The sequence below is a fragment of the Sorex araneus genome, chromosome 3 (assembly GCF_027595985.1).
Source record: "Sorex araneus isolate mSorAra2 chromosome 3, mSorAra2.pri, whole genome shotgun sequence".
Classification (NCBI taxonomy): domain Eukaryota; kingdom Metazoa; phylum Chordata; class Mammalia; order Eulipotyphla; family Soricidae; genus Sorex; species Sorex araneus.
In genome coordinates, this window is record NC_073304.1 from 193,668,340 (window position 1) to 193,681,555 (window position 13,216).

The following is a 13,216-nucleotide window of genomic DNA, read 5'->3' on the forward strand; positions in this document are numbered from 1 at the left end:
AGCACCCTCCCCCCCAAACACACACACACACACACACACACACACACACACACACACACACACACACACATACACAGTCCCCACCTGGAGTGGCCCAAAACAGCAGCAGCATCTAACTGAAAAGATCATATAATACATTTAATTTTTTAAAAAATGCAAGCTTAAAAATGATCAAAACAATGATATCCACATACTTCAAAACAATGGATTCTTTTTAAGTTGCTATAGATAATTAAAATAATGGATACAATCCTTCACCCACTCTCTAACCAGCAGGCATGGGTGGTTTTTGCAGATCCCCTTCCCCTGCACCCTAGACCAGCTACTTTGATAGTGCTTAGAACTGTGGCTAGTTTACAACATGAGAAAGAATTCTTCACCCATTTGTTCTGTAAGCGCTTAGGCTAGTTACTAGGTAGGTCACTGGCAGAAGCCCTGGGGATGGTGAGGAATTAGACAAAGTTTCTTCTGGCTGAGTGCCCACCCCACCAGTAAGCTCCCGGAATGCCAGGTGCTGTTAAGTTCTTGGAAGAAAAATAGAGCACGAAGTAGGATGGGCAGGATGGGCAGGTTTGGAACATGTTCGCGCTCAAAAAAAATGGCACTAAGTAGAAGTAACACTGAGTAGAAACTTGAAATGTGGAGAGCAAACGGCAGAGGAGTAAATGGGGGGGAGGGGCAGTAGCTTCTCAGCTTGCTGCCTCCTACCCCTCCCTCTCCTCTAGGAAGGGAGTGTGCGCGCGTGTGTGACAGTATGAATATGTATGTAAATGTGACTGCATGTGTGGCTGTGTGACTGTCAGTGTATTGAGTGTGTGTGTGGGGGGGGGGGGGGGTGAATATGACTGTGAAGGTCTGTGCACATAGTTGCATGACTGTCCAAGTGTGCCTGTGTATATGACTGTGTATGTGTATGAGTCACATCGTGTGTTTGAATGTGAGTGTATGAGATTGTAAATGTTGACTAGATGTGGCTCTTGTGTAAATGTGACTGTGTGTGGCTGTGTGACTATCAGTGTGTGTGTGTGTGTGTGTGTGTGTGTGTGTGTGTTTGAGAGAGAGAGAGAGAGAGACTGTGCATGAGAGTGTAAATGTGACTGGATGTGGCTATTGTGTGAATGTGACTGCGTGTGGCTCTGTGTGACTATCAGAGAGAGAGAGAGAGAGAGAGAGTTGGGGGCGCGGAACCGCTCCCCAGACCCCACCCTTCTCCCCTCTCACGCCCCCCAGCACGCAGGCAGCCGTCCCTCCGCCCCGGAGCCTGGCTGAGCCTCTGGTAAAGTTTATGCAGCTCAAAGTGACGCAAAAATTCTTGCCGAGCTCTTTGGCGGCGGCTATCTAGAAGATCAGACCATGTGAGGGGCCGCGAGTACAAATACGGCCGCCCGGGCTCCAGCGCGCCACAGGCAGCAGCCGCGGGTGCGTCGAGGGCGCGCGGGTCGCCCGCCGGCCGCCGAGAGCCCGAGAGCCCGAGCAGGTGGGTCGGCTTCGCCCCCGGCGCCTCCCGCGCCTCTTGCAGAACTTCGTTCCCGGGCAGCGCGCGGGCGGCGGGCGGCGGGCGCGGGGCTCGGCGGGCGCGGGGCTGGGCGGGCGGGCGCGGGCTCGGGCGGGGGTCGGGCGGGGGTCGGGCCGGGGGTCGGGCGGGGACTCCCCCAGGGGCCGGCGAGCGGCTTGAGCTTCCCCGCCGCGGCTCGCTGGGGCGTGACTCCTGCCATCGCGTGCGCCGAGCGTTCGGCAGAGGCGCTCCGGTGCCCGCGCGGCCGCTGACATACATGCCCAGACGCCTAGAAAAATCTCCGAGTGACACCTCAGGGCCGGCCGCGTCGGCGCGCGGAGCCCGCGGCCGCTCACGGGCCCTCCCGACCGTCTCGGAGACGCGAACTCCGACGAGCGGCGGGAGCCGAGGGAGGGCAGTGGGTAAGCCTGCAGCGCGTTCCAAATAAACAAATAAACAAACAAATGACCGCCTTCAGATCCAGCTTTGAAAACCAGATCCCCGGGGCCAACCCATTCGAGAGAGCACATTTCCTTCGGCCCTGGATCTTGGCTAGATTGAATTTCTTTTTCATTTGGGGTTCCGGAGAATTTTGAGAGGGGTAGGATTTCCGAAGCAGGCATGACAAAGGCTGGTGCGTGTGTGCTTATGATCAATTTTCGTTCAGGAAAAAAAAAAAAATTGAGCCGGGTCCCTGATCTACTTATGAGCTGCTAGCTCTTATCACGAGATCAAATATTAAATGCATTTTGCCTTTCGTGACATGGAGGAAATTTAAGAAGTCTGGGAAGGCAACTTTGGGGATTTGTGGCTCATGAGCTGGAGGGCATGAATGTTTGGGTTTTCGGGAGTGGGGTAAGACGCATGGGCTTGATTCTGTTCTCTGACCTGCTGCCCAGAGGTGCATCTGACTCCTGCAGACACTGGCTGGGTGGGCCAGTTCCGTCGTGCATGAGAGGCAGGTTCTTAAGGGGTTTGTGCGACTTAAGCAAGTCCTTTGGAGTGATACCTCTCCTCTCATTTTCCTTTTGAAATTTTTTTCCAAAAAATTTCCTCATTTTCCATCTCTTCTCTCCTTTTCCACTCCTCTCCCTTTCCTCTCCTCTCTTTCTCCTTCATCTTCTCTTTCTCCTCCTCCTCCTCCTTCTCCTCCTCTTCTTCCTTCTTCTCCTCCTTTTCCTTTCCCTCTCCTCTCCCTTTTCACTCATCCCACTGAACCTGACTTCATTCTCCAGTCACTTCAATGCTGATGAGTGGCTCAGGACATTTCAGGGATATATCTATCAGCCCAGATTCAAACCCATTTCTTTCCATCTCCTTACTAAGAAATAGAAATACTAAGGGTGGTCATCGGGCGGAGGTAGGATGGGTATGGAGTAATGGAGAAGATTTAATGGACTCACAAAACCTCAAATTCCTCTGGGGAGAGAGGAGGCGTCTAGGATTGTCTGAGCATTTTGATGAAACTCAGAGAAGGAGTTTCGCAGATGTGCAAGGTGAGGATAGACTGGGGGTGCGTGCCTGGAGGGATTGACTCTTATAAACTGCATCCCACGCTCTGCTCTTCCAAAGAGAAACATAGGTACTTCCCAAAACAAAGCCAGCAAAGCACTGTTCCTTCTCCTTCATTCCTAATCAAATGCTTTATTTGAGAGGACAGGGCTGCCTGAAGTTTAATTTTAATTTGACTTTAATGAATCAACAGGATGTGGTCATGACTTGACATTTTCCCCCTTTCCTTAAAGATGCCCAAGGCATCTTTTGATGCAGGCACTTTTCTGCCATTTTAAGGAAACACCACAGACCTCAACCATTCCTGGAGACTGTCCTCTGGGAAACAAGATGTCCTCTTGCTTCTTGGCTAAGGGGTTGGGCTGATAACACCATGTCCTGTCCCTCTAACTTATTCTGTAACTGCTCCCTGGCTTCTCTGCATTAAACAAACTTGAGTTGAAATAAAAGAGAAAAATAACAGTGTCAGCACCCTCTGCCCTGATGTTCCTGATCTTGCCGTCAAGATTCTCCTCCTGCTAGAGTTTCTCTGTAAGGCAGAGTCTGTGCCTGTTCTGACACATGAGGCTGCCCCTCAATCATGTCCAAACCACAGTGGGGTCCGTCTCCCCATCTTTGTGAGAGTTCCCAGGGCCATATGGTGGAAATGGCTGCCCTCAACAGCTTAGCTTTAGACTGGTGAGATTTTCTCCCCTGGACATTGAGCTTGTGCCAGTCAGCTGCACTGTCCTGAAGTTTGTGGGGTACCACAGACACCTGGGGGCATAAGTCTTAAAGGTCTGAAGAAGGATTCATTTCCCTAAACCTGAGACAGGTTGATTCACCTTGCTTCTGGGGATATTTGGTTTCTGAGCTTAAGAAAACCATCATTCTAGAGGGATCTGGTGGGAAATAGATGAAATGATCCTTTCCAAGAGGTATGCTGCAAAGGGCTTTCCATGGGCAGAAGCAGGCAATGTGAACTGTTTCCATGGGTGGCCCAAGGCTCCTTATTTCTAGGCAGAATGCAAATACTCTGGGATCTACATACAGAAATGATGGCTTAACCTCCGCTCTGTCTGCGCAAGGGCATCTCTCCAGCCTGACCTTTGTCAGCGCTGGTTGCTAAGAAGAAGATGAGCACTCAGTTATCAACCTGCTAACCCTCTATAAATGCGAAGTTCTCTTCATCCTGTGCTTAATGGAATGGGGAAGGCAAATGAGGAGAGGGGGTGGGTAGGAGGCAGCCAGGCGGTCTTGTTGCTCTTCCCTCTAGCTCCCCTGGAACCTGGTCTCGGCTCCCCTACTGCCACTGTGTTTTGCACAGTGAAGCCCTTGAACTGCTAAGTCCTCACTGAGAAAAAGCCCAGCCACGTAGAGCCAAGGCACTGACGTCCTGGCCAGCTGAGTGGCCAGGGGTCCCAGATGCTGACAAGTGGCCCAGGGAGAGGGGAAGATCTCCTGGTACCTGAGATTATTTGCAGAGGCGGGGAGTTGGGGGGAGGTGAAATAGGGCCAAGCATCTGGGAGCGCCACTGCTCAGAGTGTTTCGTGCTGGGAAAAATCCAGTGCTGTTGTTGGTGGGTGAGCTGGGAGGGGCAGCGCTTGAGCCCTCAGCTGGCTTGTCCCTTCTAGAGTGTTTCTGTGGGGTCTTTCTGGGCATTTGAAGGAAAGAAAGAACCTTTTATTTCCTTTGTTAGCGAGCTGCTGAATAAAATGAAAATAAACTGAACCATGCTCTTTCACTAAGGGATTCCTTAGCCTTAGGGGTAGGCAGAGCTTTCTGGAAAGATTTGTTCAAGCTCGCCTGAGGCCTAGGGGTGCCTAAGGACTCAGTCAGGCCTAGAATCTGAGTCTCCTACACTTCTGTTCTTCCCTGCACTCATCATGTTGTTTTTAAAATGCAAATCAAATTTGCTGGCTCCTTCCCTTGTTTAGGGAAAGGCGTTGGGGAGGGCAGAGAGGAGAGGAGAGGGGAGAGGAGACCAGGGAGAGGAGAGACTATTTGGGGCTCCCCTCTGCTGACAGCTCATAGAGGTGGCCGGGCTGGAGGCTTCCCAGCCTGCTCTGAGCAGAGCGCTAGAATTCCCACCCCCCACAACCCTACCCCAATGGCCACTGTTTTTCTTTTGGAAAAATTTCAATTGAAAACGCAGAGAAATGGCCCAGTGAATCCGCATCCAGATCCACCAGTCTTAACATCATGCCACATGTGCCCACATGCCTATAGGCCAATCTCATGCTTGCATATTTAATACATATAACCTGACATGTTGTATACAATACCTGACATGACACAATAATTATGTGCTTTAGAAATGCATGTATTTGGTGAAACCTTAGATTTTCTAGACACCCACATGTATTGCTCCTGAAAGCTTCAGCACTGACTTCTTAGAAGACCATTTTCCTATATAACAAATTCCAGCCCCTTTCTTACTGCACCACATTAGTGAAATACTATTATCAACATACAGTGTAAGGCTAGAGCTATTGTATTGCAGGTAGGAGGCTTGTCTTGCACATGGCTGACCTGGGTTCGATCTCTGGCATCCCACACGGTCCCCTGAGCCCCACAAGGAATGATCCCTGAGTGCAGAGCCAGGAGTAAGCCTTGGCTGGGTGTGGCCCCCCAACAAAACAGAAAATAAACATAAAACACACCGTCAAATTTCTCATACTACCTTTGTCACTTACAGGGTTACTTTCTAGGATGAAACTCCAGGGATCAGAGATTTCTCATATCTTGCCTTCATCTCAGTGCATAGCTGAGCTCTTGACCAATCTTGGGCAATGCGGGACTGATTTTCCATGAATGCCCAGAGGGTGGGTGTAACTCAGTAAAACACATTCAGAACTTCTTGATCTGTGAGAAGAGGCCCCATCATTTCAAGCTGCCGTGTCCAAATCACAGGCATCCTGGGGCACCCCAGGCTTTGTCTACTCTGCTGCTGACCCCATTTTTTTCCTTCCCACTTTGTTCTCTCCTCCTGACTTCCCCCCACCCCCCACACACACATAGAACCAGGCCTGCCTCCCCCAATCCTTTCATCTCCATCTGATCTCATTCCACTCCAGACTCCTCTCTTTTCTCCTCCTCTCAAATCTTCCTCTGCCGCCACAAGAAAGTCCGCCCTCATTTCACAACACCGTATCCCTGTTCTGGTTTTCCTCTGATTCTCCCCGCTCCCACTCTTGACTCTGTTTGTGGATCTAATAGTATCTGGGTTTTTTAGCTAATTTTTTTTTTTGCCACACCTGAAATTACTTTAGGGGCTACTTTTTTTTAAATTAATTTATAGGGGCTACTTTTAACACAGTGCTTTGGGGGCACTCCAAGCAGTGCCCAGAGGAAAATGTCACACCAGGAATTGAACCCAGGCCTCTGGCATGGAACACTTGTTTTGCTTTTACACCTGGAAGTGCTCAAGACTAAATCCTGGCTATGCATTCAGACTTCACTCCCCTGACAGAGCTTGGGGGACCATATGGGGTGCTGGGGATAAAATCTGGGTCCGGAAAATACAAGAAAGCACTTAGCCTGCTGTACTATCTCTACTGCTCTGCATATTTAGAATGTGCTGAGTTAACTCTCCAACCCTCATATATATTTTAATTTTAATATAATTTTATTTTTTGTTCTTGAGGCCACACGTGGCTGTACTCAGAGCTTTCTCTTAGCTGTGCTCAGGGATCATTCTCTGATGGTGGTGGGGGACATAAGAGGTACCAGAGATCAAACCCTGTGCAAGACAAGTGCCTGCAGAGATAGAACCTGGTGTTCTGTCTCTCCAGTCTTCATACCTGTTTTGAAATAGCCGGTAGGGCGTTTTCCTTGCTCACGGCCAACCCGGATTCAATTCCTTCGTCCCTCTCGGAGAGCCTGGCAAGCTACCGAGAATATCCTGCCCTCACAGCAAAGCCTGGCAAGCTACCTATGGTGTATTCGATATGCCAAAAACAGTAACAACAAGTCCCACAATGGAGACGTTACTGGTGCCCACTTGAGCAAATCAATGAATAATGGAACGACAGTGCTACAATGTTACAGTACAACTGTATATCTAATACTTTTTAAATAGTCTTAGTGATATATCTGTAAAAAGAAAAAGAAAGTTTGTATCTGAAAATGCTCCAATGTTTTTAATCTTGATTTTTTTTTTTAATTTTCGGGCCACACCTGGTGATGCTCAGAGGTTATTTCTGGCTCTGCACTCAGGTGGTCAGGGGACCATATAGGATGATGGGGATGGAATCTAGGTTGGCCGTGTGCAAGGCAAATGCCCTACTCACTGTACTATTACTCCGGCCTCTTATCTTGATTTCTATGGATGGCATAGAACACTTTCTATAGTTCCTACACAACTAATTCTAGTCCCTTTCTCATAACTTGTGTTATAACAATGCAGTTGTTTATAACGTGTATGTGATACTTACAAAGGGTGATACTCTAATCCTGCTTGACAGAGCATGTCATCCATTCAGGTTGCCCAAGTTTCTTTCCCAGCGTTGTTCGCCTTGAAACATATTCCAGCCATGGAAGAAAAGCAGCTTCAATGGGTGCCAGAAGTTGTAAGTTGTGAAGATAGTTCAAAGTCATGAGTCTGTGTGAATATCTAAGTTCTCTATGAGAATTGCCCACCAAATCTACACAAGAGTCTCTTTCTTTCTATGTCCTTCTCTCCTCAAATTAAATTTTCTCAAGAGCCAGAATGTTAAGTGAATAACTTCCAATCCATTTCGTTGTCACCTTGCTTTATAGTATTTAACATGCCTCTGTTCTGCAGCTCTCATTTGAGATATTTTCCAATTTTATGATTCAGCTCAGATTTTGGGAGCTGGTTTGGGATGTTAATAATCTTCATCACATTTATTTCAGAGGGTAGAAAATATATTTCAGGTTCCAGGTAAACAACTCGGCAATGAACGTTTGGAACACAGGCCATTGACAGGCCCGCCTGCTAGTACTTGTTTCAGTCTAAAGCACATTGTGAGTGCTTCCTTAACCCTACAAGTTCCAGTCTTTTCCACCTCATAATCTAGTAAGAGCAGTGTTGGGGGACCACTGACCATTGCTTGGGAGTCTTCGCCTGCCCCCCCCCAAAAAAGTAAAGTTTTCTGGGGGAAGCCTCCTGCTGCCCTCAGAGGCACTGCAGATCTTCCTAATGGGTGAAGAGAGAGTAGTGGTGGGTCCTGAGAATGAGGTCTGGAGAAAAACGTGTGATGTCTCTCCTGAGACTCTAGGCTGCCTGCCTATTGGTATAAACCTGCAGATTGCTGGCCCGTAAGACCCAGAATTGATGTCTGCAAGGACCAGCAGGGTGCAGGTGCCATCAGCAGCCATGAGAGACACTTTGCTGTCAGGTGGCTGCAAAGCAGGTACAGGGGTAGGAGACATGATGGGCTATGACACATGCCAATCAAGAAGGAGAGGCCAGTGAGGACTGAGAGGAGCAACAGACCCTTGCCAGCAACTTTGTGAAGAGACGATCGGAAAAGTAAGTCAGGCCTCAGTGAGTGCAGGCTAATAAGAGGGAGTGAAGGTGTAGGGTGGGCATGCTTAGGGGCCCAACTGCCCCTGGTTACCTAGGTGCTTGTTGAAAATGCAGCACCTGCATAAATCTCTTAAATATGCATCTCTGGGCAAGGAGCCCAGAAACCCGCCGTTGACAAGTTTCCCAGGTGATACCAGGCCTCTGGTTGAGATGAACTAGCACGTACACCGAGGGCTCACCCCAAAGGGGATGGAGGCCCGAGCATCTGGCCCCATAAATGGCTGATCCTTTATGTGGCTCATTCATAGTGCTGTGAAGTACAGGTCATTTACCCTTGGAAGCCTCAGGTTTTTGTTTGTTTGTTTGTTTGCTTGTTTGGTTGGTTGTTTGATTGTGTGTGTGTTTTTTTTTCTTTTTGGGTCACACCCAGTGATGCTCAGGGGTTACTCCTGGCTCCGCACTCAGAAATTACTCTTGGCAGTACTCGGGGGAACCATATAATATGCCAGAAATCAAACCTTGGTCATCCGAGTGCAAGACAAACGCCCTACCTGCTGTACTATTGCTCTGGCCCCAGGAGGCCTCAGTTTCCTTTCCTGACTGAGCTGAGAAGTATGAAAACTCTAGGTTGCACAGGTAGGGTTGTGGGGTGGACTCATGTGTTCTACTTCCCATAGCTCCTGACTGTGCTAAGTATTTGTTGGGCTTTAAATGAATTCCCACAATTCACAGCCTCTAGGAAGGAGGATTTTATGGTGCATGAGGGGGAGGTGAGTATTTGGACTATACTCCTTGGTGCTCGAAGCTCAGTCCTTACTCTGTGCTCAGGGATCACTCCTTGTAGTGTTTAAGGAACTATATGTGGTACCAGAGATTAAACTGGAGTCAGTTGTGTGCAAGGCAAGTGCTTTAACCCTTATACTATCTCTTTCGCTCTAGGAGGACTTAATTTTTTTTTTTTAATATAGGAGGACAAGGAAGCTCAGAGAGCTTAAGCGAACTGTTCAAAGACACACAGCCTGGTCTTCAAGTGGTGGGTCTGGCATTCTAATGCAAATCTCTGAGACAAGAGAGCTGTGGCTTGTGGACACATGGGAACTCTTAAGTGATGACTCAGAAGAGGTGTTAAGTCGAGGCTTGAACATTCATGTTCACCAGAGGAGGGTTCTTTCTGCCTGTCTCTGCCAAATCCATGTTTTAAAGTCAAAATAAATAAACCGCTGTACTTTTGCCAGTCTCTGTGGTGATCTCAGCCTTATAAATGGCTGATCCTTTATATTTACACCCTAGTTACAGAGCAGCTCCGACTTTCTCCTCTTCCGGGCAGGGGAAATTCTGGTCAGAGATTCTTTTCCCTGGGGAATGGCCCTGAACATTTTTGCCTATTTAATTTTCAAAAACATTCAACTAGCTCATCCCGGGAATTATTTTTATAGAGGTATCATGATTTACAAGAATGTTTTGGCCTGCACTGAGACTGTGCCACACCCCGCACTAGCGTGTCCATCTCCCTCCACCACCGTCCTTGAGTCCCTTCACACACCCCAGAGCCGGGGTTTCTGAATACTGACACAACTCTGAGTGAGGGCCCATTTCTCTCCTGCAAGTCCCCAGTCAGGCAGATTTTTCTCTCCCTCCATTCATATCATGAAATCTCCCTTTTAATATTGATTGATCAATTGATTTGGGGCCACTCCTTGTGGTGGTGCTCAGGGCTTACTCCTGGCCGTGCTCAGGGCTTACTCCTGGCAGGGCTCTGGAAATCATATGGGCTACCAGGGACAGAACCCAGGTCAGCCACGTGTAAGGCAATGGAAAGCAAGCACCGTACCTGCTGTACTATCTTTCCTGCCCTAGAGTCTCCATTTTTAGAGCCAGTGGTCCTCACAGTTTCCAGCCCCCACAGAGAAGCCAACCAACCCCTCTGCAGAGCAGCTGCCGTCTCACACAGTAGAGCCCCGGAACCCGGAGGGCCTGAGACAAAAGGCTCGGAGACAGACTTTGGCAATAGCAAGACAAAGAAGATCTTTCCTCCCTGCAGTCAGCTGTGGAGTAAAGAATGTGGGGCTCAGCCTGCATATCTGAGGAGCAGATATCTCACTGCCAGTGGGCGCCGCTGTTCGCCACCTGTCAGTTTTTCTCAGGCATTGACCTGGTCCTGTGAAGGCTGAACCGTGGCTTGCCCAGAGACTGGCATAGAGCAGGTGCACAGCTGGTGGCACTGAGTGAATGCTAGGGCCAGATTCCTTGTTTTCTGCAGGAGTAGCACCAGGGACCCTGGTCATTCCTGTCATCTGAAATAGGTGCCTCGAGGGAACTTTGGACTCCCTATTGATAGGAAATGCTAATTGCCACTTGGCTCTATGGCCTATAATCAATCTTATCTCAGTGGTAAACACATAATCCATGGTGCTTTTGTTCTGTTTTTGGAGATGGAAATTGAGTGTCCTGAGAAATAAAAACCCACTTTCATCTCAACACACACACACACACACACACACACACACACACACAAACCACACACAGTCAAAGTACAAAATTTCTATAGTTTCTGCCTAGGCCAAGCTGATGGTCTTCAGACAAATCAAGTCCTTGGGTGTTTCCAAAGGGCTGGGTGGTTTTATGACTAATCACTGTAATTGCATGCTTGTTCACAAACTGGTTCCCCTGGCTATTGAGGCAGGGTGTTTGGAAAGAGGAAATGGAGATTTGATTGGGAGTTTAAATAGAAACAGACCTTCCTAGGAGGCTGGAGGTGGTGGAAACTGGCAGGGATGTGAGCACAGAGTGGATCTTAGCCCATTGGCCACATCATCCGTGGAGACTTGGAGATGAGGTTCCTACCCATCAGATTGTCCTATTACTCCTTGGCACCACCCACAGACTGTTCCTTGCTCAGCCCGGGGCAAGGCACACATCAGGAGTGCAAAAGAAGGCTATAGGACTTTTTTCTGGCCCTGGGGAAACTTATAGTCCCCTGGGGACAATCAAAGATCTAAATTAGCCTCCCTGTAGTCTTTCTACCCAGGGGGATTGAAAAACCTTGCTAGAGAACAGGGGAAGCGCTTGAAGGCTGCAGCACAAGTCTTGTGTGTGGAGGCCTTGAGTCAATCTCTAGCACCATACGGCCTTGCTGGGGTGACCTTGATGCATTGATGTCCTCATCTTCTCCCTAGCACTGCTAGGCCCAGCAGTAATGCATTGCTGGCTTCAGCACTGACCCTTCAGGTCCATTGCAGCTGAGTTAAATATCACCAGGACAGGTCCTGGAGCACTGCTGGAGAGCACCCTCCCATAAAATAAAATAAATAAAATGTAGTTTTCAGGCCAGGAAAACAGCTCAAGTGGTAGAGCACAGGACATGCATGTATGAGGCTCTAGATTTGATCCCCAGCACCGCAGGCCTAATCCCACTAGTATCTGTGGTGGCGCTGGTGACCGTTCCCCCCCCCACTCCGCCCCCCCCCCCAGCAACTTCCAACATAAACAATTAATACTCCTGGGTCAAATGTGGTTCTGTTAGGGGAAAAAGTTTCCAGACAGCATTCCTTTGTTCTTCATTGTTTTCATCGGGGTAACTCCGGTAAAGCTTGGCTGGGTGGTGTTAGCCAGAGGTTGGGGGTGCTGAGGGCCAGCAGGGTCACATCCAGTGTGGCTTTAGGGAGGGGATGTGCGGTGCAGGGTTCAAACTTGGAGTCTTCTGCCCCGAGTCTCCTGACAGCAAGATCAAAAATTGGCTCTGGAGCCAGAGAGGGAATATAGGGAGAGATAGTGCACTTGCCTTGCACACAGCCAACTCTGGTTTAATCTCCGGCATATGTTCACTCCAAGCCCTGCCATGAGTGATCCTGAGCACAGAGCCAGGAGTAAGCCCTGAGCACCTCTGGGTATGGCCCCAAACATCCCTCACCAAAATTTAAAAAAATTAATAAGTTGACCGACCTTAACAACTCTTGCTCCTAAAACGCTATCTCAGCTCGCTCCCAGCCATCATTAGCTGCTGGACTCAGTCATAGAGGCTGCTCAGTGCTCTGTAGAATCAGAAAAATGAGGAAAGGGCCTGGGAGGGACATGTCACATGCTGTAGGCACATGGGGGCGCAGGCCTAGGCCGCTGGCTCTTGGCTGGCCTGGTGGCTGGGAGGACCTTCCCTGTAGGAGAGGTGAGTGACACAGCAGTGTGTATCCTGCCCGTTCGTCTGTAGAGGAATTGTGGCTTTAGCTGTCTGCACTCCCAGTTTGAATGAATGGGGGTGGGGACACACTGGGGGAACCCCGTAAAGCAGAGTTGGAGGGACAGACTGAACTCAGCTACCAACCAAGGCATCCTTTTAATTAGTCACCTGGCTATTTTAGCCTGTTGATAACAATTAAGAAATAAGAAAGTGGGGCCGGAGCGATAGCACAGCGGGTAGGGCGTTTGCCTTGCACGCGGCCGACCCGGGTTCGATCCCCGGCATCCCATATGGTCCCCCAAGCACCGCCAGGAGTAATTCCTGAGTGCAAAGCCAGGAGTAACCCCTGAGCATCGCTGGGTGTGACCCAAAAAGCAAAAAAAAAAAAAATAAAAAAATAAAAAAATAAAAAGAAATAAGAAAGTACTGGGGGTCACTTCAGAGAACAATTTCTTTGTAATGGCTCAGAACCAAAAGAGAGAATTGGGACTTCTAGTTGTTGCATCTCACAATTGCCAAGAAATAAAGATCAGATTCCTTGGAGTGGACCTTCCCTAAGAA

General features: G+C 48.9%; 1 protein-coding gene across 2 annotated transcripts in view; it reads left to right on the plus strand.

The window, feature by feature from the left end:
* Positions 1-1,214: 1,214 nt before the first annotated feature.
* SLC6A4 (solute carrier family 6 member 4) overlaps positions 1,215-13,216 on the plus strand; it is a 36,043-nt gene continuing 24,041 nt past the window's right edge. For both annotated transcript variants that reach the window (XM_055131905.1, XM_055131906.1), the window contains exon 1: positions 1,215-1,477. The gene's annotated coding sequence lies outside the window, so the exon portion shown is untranslated. The remainder of the gene's footprint in view (positions 1,478-13,216) is intronic.